Source organism: Cupressus sempervirens, chromosome 3 (genome assembly GCF_028749045.1).
Source record: "Cupressus sempervirens isolate cs-2001-9-10 chromosome 3, ASM2874904v1, whole genome shotgun sequence".
Lineage (NCBI taxonomy): Eukaryota > Viridiplantae > Streptophyta > Pinopsida > Cupressales > Cupressaceae > Cupressus > Cupressus sempervirens.
The window spans coordinates 423,587,779-423,608,873 of NC_143120.1; the positions used below are offsets into that span (position 1 = coordinate 423,587,779).

General features: G+C 34.1%; 1 pseudogene; it reads right to left on the reverse strand.

Annotated features, from left to right (window-relative positions):
- Window positions 1-12,502: 12,502 nt before the first annotated feature.
- LOC149566833 (G-type lectin S-receptor-like serine/threonine-protein kinase At2g19130 pseudogene) lies at window positions 12,503-14,965 on the reverse strand (annotated as a pseudogene).
- Window positions 14,966-21,095: the final 6,130 nt, after the last annotated feature.

The window sequence follows — 21,095 nt, forward strand, 5'->3', positions numbered from 1 at the left end:
GAATATCTGCTCACATGATGCCAATATGATGTCTTGTGTTGCATTTATTACAAGCACACTATTTGAAAGGTCATAGTGAGTGTCAAAAATCCCAATTTCCTTATTTATGATGAAGGTTATTCCATTTGGGATACACATATATGGCATGAGTAAAATAAACTATTAAGGGAAGTTAGTTTGAGTGTTATTTATAATATGTCTTATCATGTGAAGTTATGGTGGTTAAGTATAGGTGACATGACCTATGCATAATATATTAATTCTAAAAGAATCCATTTAATGCACGATTCCTCCTAATCAAAATTATTTATATTCCTAAAAAAATAGTTTTTTAACAGAAAGAGTTAATTAAGTCCTTCTCAATTTCTATGAATATAAAATACACAAGCCTATGAGTATGTCATCCTATAAATAATGATTATATCAAGGATTAATACTTACATTAAGGATGCAATTTGAGATTTTCTAATAGACATACCTATCAAAATACAAAGATATACCATTAAATTAAGGATGCAACTTGAGATTCTCTAATAGACTATCTCACACTTCTTGTGAGAGGAAATTGATTATGATATAATCAGATTGCACATACCCTAACCCCCTATGGGATTTGTGACCTCTCTTTTAAGAGTACAAATTAACCAGCCTTAGGCAAAATTAGGCTATATAGATCAAATCATAGTATTAATGAGAATATATTCTAGTTCATGCCTTTTGGAGATTTAACTAAAAATTTGGAGCTATGGTATCTCATTATAAATTGCTTATCCCCTAGTTCCACATGAGTGGATTTTCTTATCTTTAAATGATGCATTACATTAAATTTGTGAGATTAGTTTGTAAAAGGCCTCGTCATTTCTCTTCTTTCTCCATTTTAATTTTGAAGTTTTATGTATGTACATTAATTTAATTTGGCTACTTGTAGATCTCTTTTGTACCTTGAGAGAGTCTATCCACCATCATTTCTATCTCCCACTTTCTTTAAATATTTGTCATATTCTTTGTTGATAATATATCATGCGATAAATTTCAATGATAGTATTTTGACATAAAGTTGATTCATCAAGACTATCCTTATATCAAGAGATTTATCAAGGTTGAAATTCAGTAGATCTCATCCTATTAGTCTAATCAATTTGCACATTTTCTAAAAAAATTATTTAATTGGCTTGAATTCTAGAATCCCATAGTTTTCTATTTCTATTAACTATTTTTTTGATGTATATGAGTATCTAGATTGCTTCCCTTGAGATTTTATGTAGCTTCTTGTTAGATCTTCTTTTGTAAAATCTTTTTCTTCTTTACCTCTAAGAAGAGTTAATTAAGTATCCTAGTTTACATATATTTTTCATTATTTTAAAAAATAAATAGAGATAAGTCATGCAAAATACAAAGGTAAGTCTAAACTAGATTCATCTTATAATAAAGATGTTGTATCTATCTTCAATTATTTTTCATACTTATATTGTAGTAATATAACATAAAACAAAGAGCTATTTGATATGGGGATCTAGTCATGTTTAAAAGTTACAAAATGTTTGAGATGGTTAGTAATAGATAAATCATTAATTTCATTAGTGATTAATGTCATTTTACCAAAACTAATACATTTCTTGACCATTACACTATCATGCTTAATATCACTTCTATTGAGGAAAAAATTCTCTCTAGCTACCTCTAAAGGGAAAATTTTGAATGAAAAATTATATTGGAAACAACACTTGTTATAATTCTCAAGATTCTATATAACAAATTCAAGCCTCTTGTAAAAGGAATACATAGTTGTCTTGTGATAAGAACTCCCATTAACTCATCAATTCTTTGTGAGGTCAGTAAATTTAAATTGAAATGTCACTTTTCTGATTTTATATGATATTTCAAGCATCAAATCAGATCTTTAAAATAAAACAACCAATATTTCAAAGATCCACCAATTTCTCAATAAACCCCAAATCGGGTATGCCAGAAATAGTGCCAAAAGCTTCCCAGCTTCACCTATTATTAATAAATCTAAAAGTGGAAATTTTTAAAGAAATTTGAGCAGCATAACAGCCTATAAAATGATATTTCCAGATCTATATAACATGCACACAATAGCTCCCAAACTGAGGACAAAAACAATGCTCATTGGGCTCCCGAAAATAGCACAAAATAGCCCAGAATCACCACAAAAACTTACTGATCTATCATATAAGTATAATAATATCCAAATAAATATATTAAGATCTATTTTAACATTTAAAAGTTTGATATACAGAAGCAACCCAAATAGATATGAAATACTCAACTGGAAACACCAAATTCTTACCAAAAAATACACCCGAAAACCCACAAATCTGCACTGTTCAGCACAAAGGCAAACTCTGCATGAGCATGCACATGGAATGGCTTCAAAATCCCATTCTTAGGCTCATGGAAACATGAAAACTCCCATTCTTGGGTCTCCTTCTTCACTGGTTTGGCAGCCTCTAAAGAACAACAAAGCAATGCGCAAAAATCAAGTTCTAGAATGAGCCCAAAATGCCTCCAAACTCCTTAAAAGAGGGCATAACCCTAACTCACGTACAAGAGGGGTTAATAAAACATATTTTAATAATAATTTTCATTTATTAGTCTGTTAGCTTCCAAAGATTATCCCCTTTTTCTGAAACTTCAGCTTTTTGGGCCTGCCTGCCTAGAAAACATTACTACTTTTAATTATTTGAAAAGGGGACATGACAAGTCCCCTTTCAAATATTGCTTGTCCTCAAGCAATGAATGAACAATAAACCAATCAATCCACCTGGATCCCAAATGTAGTCATGAACTATACTATTGTCAATTAACACAGGCTCCTGCAATATCCTCTGCAATATAACCAAGAGGAATCCATAATCAAACTGACAATTACTGCTCAACCAAGTTCCAAAGTCACAACTTCCACAGTCAGAAACCCATGAGACACAAACTCTTAGAACATCAAAACCCAAGTAAAGTGGACAAATCAAACTACCAACACAGTAAATACCATCAACGCATTCCACTGGCCTATACGGAATGTACAATCCAACTCTGCAACAATGGTGAATGCTCCCAAATGAAACTTTACCAAGTATGGAGAATCCACACACTGTACAACTCCTGCAATCAACACAACTCTGTAGATCACTGACCACTGTCTCATAACCATAACTCCCATGCACCCCTGATGGTGAAAAGCCATCACAAGATAAACAACAAGAATTGGAACCCAAACCAAATTTGCATGCTATCAACTCCTTAACACAAGGATCAAATGCTAACTAATGTACATACCTTGCAATATAATGTTGATAACAAAAACCAACCTCAGTCAATAGCTCACCATGAACAAGTGATACAACCCACTGTGATTGATCACCAACTAAGTCAGGAGATGTCATATCCAAAGGAGTAGAATCAATAACAACACCCACTGAAGCATCACCCTGAAAATCTTGCTCTAAGTCATGTATTATCAAGCTATCAACTGTAGAACCTATCGCCATGTCATGCCCATCACAACTCTCATCCTGAGGCATCAAACTATCCCATAACTGATGATAAGTACTAGAAACCAAAGTACATCTCTGTATCATCATCTCATCAACATGGTCATCAAAGGTAAATTGATGAGCATACCTCACAATGTAATGCTAATAGAATGTGCCAATCTCAATCAGTGGCTCATACTGCAATCCAGATGTAACTAACTGCAATCGATCACTAACCAAGTTGCAACTGACTACTACCTCTAAAGCCATCGCCAAGGGAGTAGTATTACTAGCAAGAACCATGCCAACTATCAGCTCACCAACATCACACATGGTCTTTGATACAACATCTCTAGTCTTCTTTCCATTAGTGCTAGAGGTCACCACCATGTCAGGCACACCACAACAATCTGCTACAGCACCCAACTCAACTGAACCTGACTCTAGTGGGGATGAACCCGATATGCCAATGTTAGTATCAAGGATGGATGCATCCCCATCTCCGCTATCTTTGCCAATCTCAACCATGGACATTCTCAGATCATCAGACACCATAGCTTGTGACTGTACAGAATCTAGTAAAGACTATAGTTGCTCTAACTCCATGGTCACCTTAGCCAAATGAAACTGCGACTCCTTGAAAGCCATCTGTGTACTCTCAAGAATCTCAGAAGTCACCTCAAGCTGCTCCGTAAGGTCACTCACCTCATCTTCCTTGGCCAACAATGCATCATATGTTGTACTGGCCCACTCCATAAGATAATCTCTGTCGGCTGCCAACTACATATGATCCTATCTTAGAATTCGGATAGCCTCCCATAAAGAGTGGAACTCTATCAAGGAAAGATAAATGTCTCTCTACTCATCACTAGTAGGAGAACCCCATCCATAAACTGCGAACAATTGACGAGCAGCATTGAAATGTTGGCAAGTAATAGCAATGTCTCACTCACTAACTCTCAACTGATTAGACACATGATGGCACTGGCTTGACTATCTCCTACAAACCTCCTCTGATGCACTGTCTAAAGGAGTATCCTTAAAGTTACTAGTCTCTAGAGTATTACCATCCATATCATGTGAATCAACTCTAAAGCTCATATCAACATACAGAGTATCAAAAACTGTAGCACTGCTATCCAACTCCTTTGTACCCAAGGAAACTAAGTCTTCAAAATTGCCCACTGCATCCTCCTGGATGTCATCAATGCCAATATGATCTTGGGACTCATCTATACACACTGCCAAATATGAAAGATCATCAACACATTCCAGCAAGTATGGTCGACTGGATATATGAACAAAGCCCAACACCAGTGTATAAAAACTAATACCAAAATTGGACAAGCTACTGGCACAAGAAAAGACAACACCATGCAATCTGCTAATCAAATCCATGATAGCACCCAAACAAACACTGCTACCAAAAAGTGTAAAAGATCTCCAGTCAATTGAATCCCAAATGCCAATATAACAATCTTGAGTCCATATTTGTAAACTAGAATCAGCTGGTAACTCAAGAAAACTCCTCACCCGAGTAATATGACCAATACCAACTAACTCCACATACCTGTCATGATGAGATAATGAAGTCACAATATTGTCTTTGTTCACTTTCAGCTGGCTGGACAAATCATGTGAAGTACTACCTGCCTCAACCTCATGTGATGAAGCATCTAACTGTGCCTGGTACTCTTTCTCAGAAAAGCCATGAATTCTCAATGTCTTCTCATCTCTACCAGGTATCTCACCATCATGCACAAAAACATCCTCATAATCATCATCTAAACCCACTACCTCCTATGGCAGAGTAGAATCTGATACCCCTTCTTGGCTATAAGCTAGTTTCTCAAACTCATGCAAGTTCTTGGTAATTGTGTCATCTGCCCTGTGAGAAAATTTTCCAAATAGAAATCCAATCAACTTATCCACCTTAGGTGGGTTGGAAAACATGTCATTCATCGTATGCTAGTGCTCAACCAACTGTTCAGGCATGTAATGGCTTATTTTCCTAAGTTTATCTCGAATGTCTAAATAACCATCCTTTCTATTGTTCTAACTCTGGATATCAATTGTCCAAGATCATGTCCTCTGAGACTCTGTACTATACCTATCCATTCTAGATAAAGTAGAGTGTAACCCCAATAGGTTATAACTTCTTCAAACACCAAGAACTAACATGCAATTGATTAGAAGTAGCATCCAACCATAGATTTTGACATGCAGCTGATTAGAAGCAACATGCAACCACCAAATTTACCAAGAACTAACATGCAAATGATTATAAGTATCATGCAACCATAGATTTTGACATGCAACTAATTAGAAGCAACATGCAGCCATAAATTATGACATGCAAGATTTGGGTAGTTGTCAAAACTGACATGCAAACTTCTACAAACCCTTAGGCTGGCAAGATCATAGCTCTGATACCACTGAAATGTCCCTTTTCTGATTTTATATGATATTTCAAGCCTCAAATCAGATCTTTAAAATCAAACAACCAATATTTCAAAGATCCACCAATTTCTCAATAAACTCCAAATCGGGTATGCCATAAATAGTGTCAAAAGCTTCACAGCTTCACCTATTATTAATAAATTTGAAAGTGGACATTTTTACAGAAATTTGAGCAGCATAACAGCCTATAAAATGATATTTTTAGATCTTTATAACATGCACACAATAGTTCCCAAACTGAGGACAAAAACAATGCTCATCGGGCTCCCAAAAATAGCACAAAATAGCCCAGAATCAACACAAAAACTTAATAATCTATCACAGAAGTATAATCATATCCAAATACATATATTTAGCTCTATTTTAACATTTAAAAGGCTGATATACAGCAGCAACCCAAACTGATATGAAATACTCAACCGGAAACACCAAACTCTTACCAAAAAATACACCCGAAAACCCACAAATCTGCACTGTTCAGCACAAAGGAAAACTCTGCATGAGCATGCACATGGAATGGCTTCAAAATCCCATCCTTAGCCTTCCTAGAAACCTGAAAAATCCCATTCTTGGGTCTCCTTCTTCACAGGTTTGGCAGCCTCTGAAGAACAACAAAGCAATGCGCAAAAATCAAGTTCTGGAATGAGCCCAAAATGCCTCCAAACTCCTTAAAAGAGGGAATAACCCTAACTCACGTCCAAGAGGGGTTAATAAAACATATTTTAATAATAATTTTCATTTATTAGTCCATTAGCTTCCAAAGATTATCCCCTTTTTCTGAAACTTCACCTTTTTGGGCCTGCCTGCCTAGAAAAGATTATTATTTTTAATTATTGGAAAAAGGGACATGACATAAATCTATACTACATAAACTGGACCATTATAAAATTTTTTTTTTAGAGTAATAAAATTAAATAGGATAATTTTCTTGGTAAGTGGTTAGATATCTTCCAACCTATAATTCTACAAAGTAAGTCTATCTATTATTAATCATAGAATAATAATGTACTTAATATATTGTACAATGAGTAAGTTCTACATATTAAACTGGTCTATTAAAGGAACCATATATTGAAGCCATGTCCAATAAATTAAGAAATAATCTATTCACTATGGATAAAATTAAAGGTTGTAGATAATTGATGCCTCCTTTTTTCTTCACTTATACTATCTATTCCATTAAAATACCCTCCTAATATATATGTTAGAGAAGACATTAGAGATTGCATAAATCCAATATCCACCCAAAGTGAACCCTTACATATTACATTTTAAGGTGTATACATATTTTTGACTACGATAGCTTCACTTGAATAAAAGTAGGATACTAGATGAATGAAATTGAGAATATGTTGAGCAATAAGAACTAGGATGTAGAAATTTTTATAAGATTGTAAAATAAAGTCACTCCACCATCATCACCAAGAGTCTAAAACATAACAATGACCATATTTCCAAATTCTAAAGGATATAATAATCATATCTTCAATAGAAAAATTTGTTTCTTGAGTTTAACCTACATCTAATCTACATTCTTATAGAGGATCTTGAGAAACCCTTCATCAAAACAAGCTACTAAAACCCGTGCATTCCAAGATAAAATTTGTAATTCATAGGATATATACATTAGTGTTAGTCATTAAATGACACGTAATTGCTTCAATGAATCACTAATAAAGACTAGTTTTTATTCATCCTTTTTTTATTTCGATATTTGAACCATTGTCAAGACCCCCCTTCTAACAAGAGAAAAATTTGATTTCCATACATATATTTTTCTTTATAACAAGTAGTGTCTCCAATATAACATTAAATTACTTTGCATCCTTTCCATCAAATACAACAAAATAGAGGTATTTTTGGCTACAATTGTTTTTAAATCTTTTTAATGCCCAAAATCCTTTTCAATGTCATGGAAATATTTTCTTTCCTTTCGACAATGGGGATTCCTTTTAAAGAGATGGAATGAAATCATATTTACTTAAAGTTTATTTGATCTTCATTCATGCATATTCCAATTAGCTCTATTGATCATAGTATTTATATCCTCACATTTGTTTTTTGGAATATCAAATTTGTTCCAATCGAATCCTTTTTATATTAGTATTTCAATTTTATTTTATTGACATTTCATTGGGATGAATTCCCATTTCCATCTAGCTCATCAACATGGAAATGGGTTTTCCCTTTCTTCAATTTTCCAACTCTATCTTAGGACATGGTTGAGCAATTTTAGGTTCAAAATTTGAACAATCTACTTGTAGGTGCCTATACTCATAACGCACCAAAAAAAAAGCTAACTTCATAAAATGTTTTTTAAAATTTGGTTCATCTTACTCACCTTTATTACCAAAAAAAATGAAAAGGGGATTTTTTAAGTTAATTTTCATACATAACTAGCAAAATTTACATTTTTTGTAGCCAAAAACATGGAAAAAAGAATCACAATATAACCATACTATAGACATATTTCTTAAAGTGTTGTTTTATTTATTTGAAAGTTTATATATATATTTTTAGAATTATTTTTAAGTGAGAGATTTGGTTTATTTTGCCTAATTGAAAGTTTTTTTATTATATGTTTACATAGAATATGTTTTAATGTTATTTACATATTTTAATTTTAGTAATGTATAGACAGAAGAGAAAGAATTAAGGATCATTTATTTTTATTTTTTAAGAAAAGAATTAGTAATAGTTGCTTACGATTTAATATATAAAATATCATATATATTAGTTGTATCAATAATAATATTGAATAGAATATGTTTTCATTTATTATTGAATTCATGTAATCAGGAAGTGATGGAAGAATATATATCCCTCATCTCTATTGGCTATACACTTGCACTGTGTCTAGGTGCAAGTGCAAGTATATTTGTATAGAATATGTTTTACCATTATTTACATATTTTAATCATAGTAATGTATGGACATGCGGAAAAATAAATAAGAATAAACATTAGCATTATTTTCAAATTAACAATTTGTTAAATTGCTTAATATTTAATACATAAAAGATTATATATATATATATATATATATATATATATATATAAATTATTGGTGAGCTCTTGAAAATAAAGACATCATGGATATAAGAAAAATATAAAAGAGTGACATATATATATTTGTTGACTAGCTAGAATTGATTTTCCCTCTTAACCAATGATCAAGATTAAATTCTTAAGTAGGTGTAACATTTCTACCACTATAAGATTGATTTCACCTGTTAACTAATGTTTAAGCTTAACCTCTTAACTGTTGGATGTGAAGTCCAACTGTCATGTCTGTTCATTTCACATTCCTCTTATTTGTCTCTTCGTCTTCTCTTGAAGAACTAATGTATAAATATAAAGGCAAAGCCCTTTGTATGTAAGCTGCAATGATTGAATAATATATTTTATCTACTCTTGGTGTGGACGTAGCCACAGTTGTGGTGAATCACAATATATCCTGTCTCTTGTTTTATTTTGTGTATTCTTAGTTTATATCTCTTAAATTAACAATTGTCTTAAATTAACAATTGGTATCAGAACATGTAAGATCATAGAGAATAGAGCAGTCTATCACAGCCAAGTGAAAGTGTAGAGTAGGCCAAGATGAGAGTTAAAACCTTCATTATAATGGGCATAAACAGACTAGAGCAGAAAAGGACATGAAAAGAAGTTGAGCTCAGCCAATCTGTATAGGCCATTGGGGAAGTATGTGACAATGCACTGCTCAAAGGTAAGAGGCACAAGAGAATCTGGAAAGTACAAAAGACTTGTGGAACACATTGGAAAAGGTGTTGAGGGAGATCAAAAGTTTTTTACCCAAAAATATGGGTACATAAGATACAGACTGGAGCTGCTATTGTCAAACTTTGTGCAATGCAGTTGTGCTTCCCAATCAACAGCGAGGACCATAAGTACAACATTGCTTTCACCTCGCATGATGTTTCAAGCAAAGTAAGAAGGCCTGTTTGCATAACATCCACTTTGTGAAGGCGAAGGGAAAGACCATTTTGATGCTGAAGGAATAATAATTATTTTTAAACAAATAGTAGGCTTGTCATAGAGAATAAATAGAAAGACATGAAGGCCAAGAATGTTTTCTTCCAGTTTCTCAGAGAATGATCTCAGAACTTCAGTCCACACTTGCATCAAATTTGTAGGTTCTCTGTTGAGATTTGTAAATTTTGTGAGATTATGTCTGTCTTTTAGGATTTAACAATTGGTTGTCTCATCCCCAAACATGCAATTAAGAGTGGCTATAAAGATGCACTCTAGGATTTGAAGCCATGTTTTCCTGATTCTGATGATGGACATAGAGGTAGTTTTTGGGGCTAGGTTGTTTTTTTGTTAGCATAAGTTTTACTATTAGCAATATTGATAATGTTGTTTGTTTTGGCTAATTGTGGAGAAATTGTAGTTTTAGTATTACTGTTCAGTGTGATGTTTTTTATCATGTTTCAGATTTATTTTTTGATACCATGAATAGTTCAGTGTTACACTACAGTGGGAGTTTTAGCCAAAAAAAAAAATTACTATCATAAGATGGTTCCCTCCATATGATTGACTAGGATAGCTTCACTTGAATACAAGTAGGATACTAGATCAATGAAATTGAGAATATGTTGAGCAAAAGAACTGGTATGTAGACATGCTTTCAAGATTCTAAAATAAAGTCACTCTGCCATCATCACCAAGAGTCCAATGCATATACAATGACCACATTTCCAAATTATAATGGATATAATAATCATATCTTCAATAGACAAATTTGTTTCTTGAGTGTAACTTACATCTAATCTACATTCTTATAGATGATCTTGAGCAACCCTTTGTCAAAACAAGCTACTAAAAGCCCTAAATTCCAAGATAAAATTTGTAATTCATAGGATAATATACATTAGTGTCAGTCATTAAATGATGCCTAATTCCACCAATGAATCACTAATAAAGACTAGATTTTATTCTTCCTTTTTTTAAAAAAAAAAATTTGAACCATAGTCAAGACCACCCTTCTAACAAGAGGAAAATTTTCTTTTCGTATAAACATTTTTCAGTATAAAAAATAGTGTCTCCAATATAATATTGAATTACTTTTCATCCTTTGTATCAAATACAAAGAAATAGAGGTGTTTTTGGCTACATGTGTTTCTAAATCTTCTTAATGCCCAAAATCCTTTTCAATGTCACCAAATTTTTTTTCCCCCTTCGTTAATGGGGCTTCCTTTCAAAGAGATGGAATGAAATCATATTTATTTAAAGTTTATTTGATCTTGGTTCATGCATATTCCAATTAGCTCTATTGATCATATTATTTATATCCTCACATTTATTTTTTAGAATATCAAGTTTGTTCCATGGAATTCCTTTTATATTAGTATTTATTTTTTATTTTTATTGAGGTTTCATTGGGATAAATTCCAATTTCCATCTAGCTCATCAACTTGGAAATGGGTCTTCCCTTTCACCTTCAATTTTCCAATTCTATCTTAGTGCATAGTTGAGTAATTTTAGGTTCAAAATTTGAACAATCTCCTCGCAAGTTCCTATACTCATAACGCACCCAAGAAAAAGCTAACTTCATAAAATACTTTTTTAAAATTTGATTCATCCTACTCACCTTAATTTCAAAAAAAAAAGAAATGGGAATTGTTAATTTACATACAGAAGTAGCAAGAGTTAATTTTTTTGTAGCCAAAACATGGCAAAAAGAAAAGATATAACCATACTATAGATAGACACAAAGAAATAGAGGGAGGTACCCATATGTATCAATAGACATATTTCTTGAAGTGTTGGTTTATTTATTTGAAAGTTTATATATATATTTTTAGAATTATTTTCAAGTGAGAGATTTGGTTCATTTTGCTTAATTGAAAGTTGTTTAATTATATATTTACAAAGAATATGTTTTATCATTATTTATATATTTTAATTTTAGTAATGTATAGATAGAAGAGAAAGAAATAAGGATAAACTTTTTATTATTTTTGAGCAAAGAATTAATAATAGTTGCTTAAGATTTTAAACATAAAAGATCATATATATTAGTTGTGTCAATATTAAAATTGAATAGAATATATTTTCATTTTTTATTGAATTTATGTAGTGAGGAAGTGATGGGAGAATATCCCTCATATCTATTGGCTATACACTTGCCCTCAGTCTAGGTGCAAGTGCTAGTATATTTGTATAGAATATGTTTTAACATTATTTACATATTTTAATCGCAGTAATGTATAGACATATGGAAAATTAAATAAGAATAAACATTAGCATTATTTTCAAATCAACAATTTGTTAAATTGCTTAATATTTAATACATAAAAGATTTTTTTTATATATTATTGGTGAGCTCTTGAAAATGAAGACATCATGAAATATTTACATGTTTTAACATTATTTACATATTTGTATAGAATATGTTTTAACATTATTTACCTATTAACTAATGTTTAAGCTAAACCTCTTAACCAACGACATTGTAGTAAGCTTAATTTCTTAACAGCTAGCAACAGTGCTATCACTATGTGCTGAGCTCAGAATCTGCGGTGTTTAAGGCTCTATCTTCCCTTCCAGAATCTGCAGCACTTGCCTCATACTCGGCCTCACTTCCTCGTCCTCCTGAATACATAATAATGCCACGATGCATGCTCTTCTTGCTTCTTCCATGTTTACTTCTTCTAGTACAACACCCTCCTCCACAATATTCATCATATTCCCCTGCTGTACTTGAGTTGCAGCCCATGTAGGAAAATAGAGCTTTCTTGAATCTTGCACGGATAAGTCAAGATTTCTCCGCCCAGAAATGATTTCCAAAAGAGTCATACCAAAACTGTAGACGTCTACCTTGGGAGTGATGGGAGTACCGGCGATCCACTCTGGGGCCAAGTATCCTCTCGTTCCTCTCGTAGTCGTCAGCACGCGGCTTAGATCTCTACCCATCAGCTTTGCCAACCCAAAATCGGCTAATTTGGGTGACATATTACTGTCCAGCAGGATGTTCTCGGGCTTCACATCACTGTGAATGATGCAGCCTCTGCATTCTTCGTGGAGGTAGAGCAACCCTCTTGCAGTGCCTAGAGCGATCTCAAATCGGGTCTTCCAGTCGAGCACCTTCCCTTCACCGATCTTGGAATTACTTGTGAACAGCATGGAATTCAGAGAGCCGTTGGGCATGTAATCATAGATCAGTAGCCGTTTCGATCCTTGCGCACAAAACCCTCGAAGCCTGACCAAATTGACATGTTGTATGTTTCCGAGGGAACTGATTTCTGCTCGGAATTGCTTCTCATGTTCTCTCGAATCCTTCATTTTTTTCACGGCTACAAGCGTACCGTCTGGTAGAGATCCTTTGAACACGGATCCAAATCCTCCGCTCCCCAGCTCAGACCTGAAATTCCTCGTCGCAATTTTCAGCTCCTTGTACGTAAATATTCTTAGAAAAGAGTCCGAGGAATCCGCACGCCTGTCCATTGATTTTTGCTTGTGCCTCCGCCAAATGAAAACTGAAAAGATACCCACGACAACGGCTAGTGCACCGACGATCCAAAGCACTAGGCCCGTAATACTTCTGCTTTTGCTTTTCTTGGAAAGTTGAGAGGGACCTACTCTTATGAAGACATTTGTATTCCTTCTCGACGAAGTAGAGTTGCGCAGGTTGAGCAAATCTCCGGACCAGATTTGGCAGGGGCCTGAAGGCGGATTGAAAGAAAACGCGGTGCACGAGCAGTTGCGTAGGCAGGCTTTCTCGCAATCTTTTTTTGTTGATATTGCAGGGTATGAGAAGGCGTAATCATCGTGCAATGTTACGCCAAGTTGGATGAATCGGTCGGTGCTGCAGTTTAATGGGCTCAACCGAACACAGCCAGTGGACGCCCAATCTTGGGAAACCCAGGCGTGATTGTCTGTGGGTTCGAAGCCTTCCGCGCAGCTGCAGTACTGGAGATTTTTGGAGTCGCAAGTCGCGTAGGCACCGCAGGCACCATAAACGTCGCATCCATCTCCGGGGACAGACCAGAACATGCTCCAACCGTCCCTTACAAATGCATACTGTCGCCCTTGTCCGAATTTGGTCACGACGAAACGTGCCAGGACGTTGAAATTAGGGACCAACATGTAAGTGAAATACAAACCAGAGCCATTGCTCTGAACGCTGATATTGAACATATGTTTGTCTGCAATTTCTGGCATTCCGCTGAAAATTGTGCCGTCCCAAATTCCGGTCGTCCAATACTGTTCGAAATTGTTCCACTTGAACACAAATTGTTTGGCCCCTGACGGATCCCTCTGTAGGGAAAACACTCCGGGAGCAGGATCCGTTGAGCTCTTCCAGGAGATTAGCTTTTGATGTCCACCGAACCTCATTCCGGGCAACAAGGTATCTGCGGGATTGTCGAAACTCTGCCAAACAATATTAGATTCATTGTCATAACTCAGCATTAAGAAATTACCAGAATCCAATAACACAGCCCGGGATGCCTTGTTTTTTGTGTTGGCTGACCAAATAGATGCATCCTCTGCATCGAACAGCACCAGATTACCATCTTTCGACAGCTTCAAAAGGCCTGGCTGTTTCCTGGCGGGAGTCTCCCTGTTGGCCACCCAAACATACGTCTTCTCTGGAATTTGGGCGTACCAGATGCCAATATACCAGTTGGCTCCATTGGGGCTGAAGAATCCCAACTCAAATATACCATTCTTTGAAATAATTGTCTGGTTTCCAGTGAGAGAGGCACCCAAGGAAATAGTATCTCCCGCGCCACTATTACTCTGGAGCTGAATAAGCAGGACAACTGTGAAAAGCAAGCATAAGCATATATTTCCCATCGATGAAGCCCCTCCACCATTAGGATTTTTCAAAGAGGGTTTCCAGGATGGACATTCACTGGAAAGAGAAGAGGCCGATATAGTACAATGGTTCCCTAACAGTATTTAAGCAACAAAAATATTATATTGCGGTTGAAATTTTCGTCGTGTTGCGTGTCAAAGGGTTCATAGAGACGGTAAATTGTGTTGCCGGCGATATTTTCTTCTTGTGTTGCGTGTCAAGGGGTTCACAGACTCCGTGAGCAGTTGACCCTTCTAGTTAATTCTTAAAGTACTTGCAATGCAGCAAAAAAGGTTAATGTCGACTTCATTGTATCGATATTTCTATTCCATCCTAAGACATTATTACAACAGTTAATATCGACTTGATATTTTTATCCTAGACATTTGTACAATGTATACCAAGCGATATTTTTATCTTAAGCGTTTGTAAAATGTATACCTTATTTGGTGAATTAATCGGAGAGAAGATATTGTAAATTAGATAATATTATATTTTTTTTTGTTAGTATCTTAATGTCAATTGATTTTTTTATAAGAGATGTACAATGGGTAATGGCTAAATCCTAAACTAAAGCATAATATATAAGAGAACTTCAAAAAAAAAAAAAAAAAATCAGTGTTGCTCTAGATAAGAAACATGTTTCTTATATTTTTAATTTGCTTCACTAAGCAATGAGAAATTTTAAGTTTTGTTTGCGTTTTTTAAAGTGATTTTGTCTAAGTGACATATATTAGTGAAAGGTGCAAATTTTAGTAAGATTATCATAAGGATTCATTATTTCTTAAAGTTGGTAGTTATAGAATTATTTAATTTAATTCTTTTACATATTGTGTTTTAATAATCTATTAAAAATTATATGTTTATCAAGTATGAATACATTAGGTTAGAATTTTGGACAATTTAAATTTTAAAAAAATTATTTTAATTTTTAATATATGAAAAATAGTCTTAATAGTATTTATATAATTTATTTTTGTTACTGATTTTTTTAAATTAATTATAATGAAAATATTGAAGATCAATTTGGTTACAAGATCTCACATCTTTTACTCTTGCATCTATCCCAAGATATAGTACATATCATAGAGTTTGATGTACATTTACATCTTAGACAAACAAATACATAATATGGAAAATTATTAAGCAAAAAAGGAAATCCCCTAAGCGCTATGACATCTTGAACCAAGAAGCTCATGGCATGGGGCCAAATGCTCATATAAGTCTCAATCCATCATGAATGATATGGTTTTATGGGTTGGACATCCAAATCTCTTATGGTAGAGTTGATGGGGGATGGAGTAGTGCTTATATAACAATATTGGAGGTGATGGTAGAAGAAAATTTTTCAATAGGAACTACTTGAGGTGAGACCATGTTTGGAGATGCAACATCAAGAGTTAAATCTTAAATTTCTTGATTTGTTCAATAAACCTATTCAAGGTATAGTCAAAACCAAACTTGGTCTTGTCTTTGACTGAAAACATATGATAATTCTTTCTTGAAAGTGGAGGGACATTCACTAAGACTTTCAGGAGCTTGTACTCCATGACCAATAAAATCACATGGTAACTTGCACAAAGATATTACGGTGAATGAGTCTCTATAAAGACTCATTAAGAATCCTAGTTCTACCTATAAATGTATCGTCATTCCTACATTTCCAAATAAGCCAAACAATGAGATGAGAGAGTGTAGAACAAAAATAATATCTAGATTTATTGATTTCTTCAAAATATATATAGAAATAATGTGTAGAACATAAGCATTACCTTGCAAAGTGATAGCCAATAAATTCCATATTTCTTTAGCAAAGGATCATTCAAAAAATATATGGTGCACTAATTCAAGGATATGACAATAGGAGAAAATATTAGGACTCCCATAGGGTTTAGAAAGAAGGAGTATGAAACAAGAGTTTCTAAATAAAGCATAAGATTTTGGGCTCAACCAAGTTGTGTCATAGTCTAGAAAATATTTTGCTCCAACAATGCAACTCAAGGTTAAGACATTCCATTTAACTATGTCTTTAATATCATATTTTATTTAAACTATAATTTTATTTTCTAAATGTTTATAATGATTTTTCATTCTATATATATATATATATATATATTACTTAATTCTTAAAGTACTTGCAATGTAGGAGAAAAGGTTAATGTCGACTTCATTATATCGATATTTCTATCTATCCCAAGACATTATTACAACAATGTGTTATTTTTCTTTTCCCCATCAATTTGAAAATTGTTTAACAAAAAGCTAGCCAAACCTTACAAAGTAGCACAACAAATGGTGCTAGTGCTAAATAGATCACCATCCTCACTAACCATTGTGGAAAAACCAGTCAATAAGAACTTTTAAGTCATATAAACTTTAACGATTCTCCCATTTGAAAAAAACCCCAATTCATCACAAAACTTTAAAACAAAATCCACATATAACCAACCAAAGCTAATCGATCAAAGCCTTCAACTAAACAAAAGCCAAGCAAAGCTCTTCGCTAAGGTTCTGTTTGGTTCCTAGAAGATGACACGAATTGGCTTTCTCAAAATCTAAATTTGAAATTTTTTGCGTTTGTTTTAAAATTGGCAAAATGCAATTAGCATACCAAACTTCCAATTTTGCCTCAAAAACCAGGTTTTCCAATTTCCTACTAGCAAGTAGGAATTGAAAATCAAAACCTATTTATGTTTTTAAAGGAGTTTTAAACAATAGATTAGACTATTTTTTGAAATTTTCCTTCAACTCCAAGCTTACGCATAAAAATGTGTCTTCACATGCATCTTCTGAGTGAAACGAACAGTTCAAGTAAAATCCCAAAAATTGAAATGAAGATTTGCAAAACCTTGATTTGGCTAAATCGAGGTTTGTATATATCTCAATTTTTTAAATTCCACAAACAAATGAACCCTAACTGCATAAACAAAACCTTGAATCAACATAAATATTTAAACCCGTTCCCAAATTTGACTATCCTCCACCACTGCCACTAAGATAGTAGCAAGCAAAATGGCCAGAATCACTGTAGTTATAATAGCTTCCACCACCATGGCCGCCACCACCGCGTCCATCACCGCCATCGCTATAACCTTCACCGCCATATCCATTGCTACCACCGTCATAACCCCCACCACCATAACCCCTACCACTACTATGACCTCCTCTTCCACTGCCACCATCGCCAAAACCACCCCCCTGCCCCCCCAACTACCTCCTCCACTACTTCACCCCTGAACAAAAGCTCCATTCAGCCTAGTCACATCAAGAGCCTTAGTTCTTCTGCCTTGCTCATGGTCAATAGAAAACTCCACAAATTCCCCTTCGACCAGTGATTTGAATCCATCAGAACAAATCAATGTCTAGTAAATGATCAGATCTTCGGTGCCATCATCTGGGGTAATGAATCCATAACCCTTATGTGAATTGAACCACTTGACCTTTTTGGTCCTTTTCCCACTCTGCACCATGATTTCAAAACCCTAAAATAGAGAAATTTACAGACAGAGCGCCCCTTAGTGCAGTGCCCAAAACTACCCAAAGCAAAACCTAAACCTCATTATTACAACAGTTAATATGAACTTGATATTTTTATCTTAGGCATTTGTGTAATGTATACCTTATTTGGTGATTTGATTGGAGAGAAGATATTGGGAATGAGATAATATTATAATTTTTTTGTTAGCATCTTAATGTCAATTGATTTCTTTATAGGAGATGAACAATGGGTAGTGGCTAAATCCTAAACTAAAACATAATATAAGGGAAGTTTAAAAAACAAAACAAGATTGTGTTCTTCTTGATAAGAAACATGTTCCTTATGATTTTAATTTTCTTCACTAAGTAATGAAAATTGTTAAGTTTTTTTGCTTTTTTAAAAATCATTTTGTCTAAGTGACATATATTAGTGAAAGGTACAAATTTTAGTAAGATTATCATAAGTGTTCATTATTTCTTGAAGTTGGAAGTTATAGAATTCTTTGATTTAATTCTTTTACATATTGTGTTTTAATAATATATTAAATTTTTTATGTTTATACAGTATGAATACATTAGGTTGGAATTTTGGGCTTATAATAAAAATACTGAGGATCAATTTGGTTACAAGATCTCACATCTTTTACTCTTGAATATTTCCCAAGATATAATACATATCATAGAGTTTGATGTATAACTACATCTTAGACAAACAAATACATAATATGGAAAATCATTAAGCAAAAAAGGAAATCCCCTAAGCACTATGACATCTTGAACCAAGAAGCCCATGACATGGGACCAAATGCTCATATGAGTATCAATCCTTCATGAATGATCTGATTTTATGGGTTGGACATCCAAATCTCTTATGGTTGTGGGATGGAGCAATGCTTATATAACAATATTGGAGATTATGCCAGAAGAAAAAAGTGCAATATGAGCTACTTGAGGTGAGACCATGTTGGGAGAAGCAACATCAAGAGTTAAATCTTAAATTTCTTTATTTGTTCAATAAACCTGTTCAAGGTGTAGTCAAAACCAAACTTGCTCTTGTCTTTGACTGAAAACATATTATACTCCTTTCTTGAAAGTTGAGGGACATTCATTGAGACTTTTAGGAATTTGTACTCCATGACCAATAAAATCACATGGTAACTTGCAGGGTATATGCAGGATCATGGTGTGCCAAAAAGTGGTGATGTAAAAAAGGTGGAGTTTGAAAATGTCTAAAAGCATTTCAAAATCTGCTCTGACTTTTTTTCACCCATCCTAATACTAAGGTTAAAAGGCTGGGACCAAGCCTTTTTAGGTATCTAATCAGTAATTGGGTATCCAATATGAAATCGGATACCCGAAACCTATAACATAGATTTTTCAATTTTTTTTAAATAAAAAACTTGAGAGCTCTTTTTACATTGCATTTTTTTATGGTTTGAGTGCTGACCTCCAGTCAGGTATTGGATTTCAGAACAGGTATTGGATAAGGGTGTTTTTTTTTAAAAATGTTTTGAATGAATATTATTATAAATTAGCTATTTTAAATTGAATTTGTTTAGAAAAAAATTTTTTTTAATAGAAATTGTTGAAAGTTAGGTTGTTTTTAATAGAAATTATGTTTTGCAAATTAATAGGTATGGCTGACCCAAATGATGATAATGAGGTAGGAAACAATTTTCCTCGTAACCCTCACCAAATGATCCAATACCCCCTCAAAACCATCCACCAAATGATATTTGAAAATCTCATTGAACTAAGGGTTTTGCAAACCACATATAACACTATACCTGCATTGGCTCTTGTGTTATCCACATTAAACACCATAATGGATAATATTGAAACACTTAACAATGATCAAAATGTTGCTCTTTGCTGACATAACCAAATGCATGACATGTTTGATGATGGGTTGGACTATGGTGAGGTTGCGGCCCTAAATATTAACTAAAGATGATATAGTTAGCCTTTTTGTGGACCCAAAAACTTGTAAACAAGTAGATTGCACAAAGCCCAAACTATCAACTAAATGGTGCATAAATGAGGCTATGTGTGCAAACTTTTGGGGATCATTGGTGGATTTTTTTTGACATCCCTCCATACAACAATTTAGAGATGCCATTTTATTTCATTAGAAAATTGTATGCCACATTTGTGTTGCACATCAACGTGAACTATTGGAGCATGAGGCCCAACATGGGTGTAGGAGGAGGAACTCCTTAGGATAGACCCTTTTCCCAGTGGAACAAAGCTGACAATTTTGTCCCCCCTACTAATGTCTGCCCCCCTCCTCTAATGCAACATCTTGATATCATTCTAGAGGCTAGCTCTCAGACTATTAGAGCCATCCATAGATTGAGTAGCCTGTTGATATCTTAAGCTAGCTCAATTTTTCCTCCCCATGTTGATGATGCTGGGGCAAGTTCATCATCAGTGAGCTCAATGTTGCCTCTCCATGTTGATGATGCTAGCATGAGTTCATCATCAGTGAGCTTATCACATGTTTGTGTGCTCCATACTTACATAATGTGCAAGAGTATTTGTTTGGGTCCCACAGGTGATCTTTCTGAGTATTAGTTTGTATTTGAGGAGGATACACTAGATGCACATATAGAGGCTACACACCCTAACATGAGAGAGAAGGGACATGTAGAGGCATGGAATTCTTCTATGGTAGTATGTGTATACATTTTTTAATTACGACATGCAATTTAAAGTTAATCTTTATAATAGAGTAATTTTTAATTTTTAAACCCATAGTGACTTATACATTATGTGATCTTTAATGTTTAGTTGATGACTGAGGAGGAGCTTAGACATGTTGATAATGTCATGCTTTGAGCT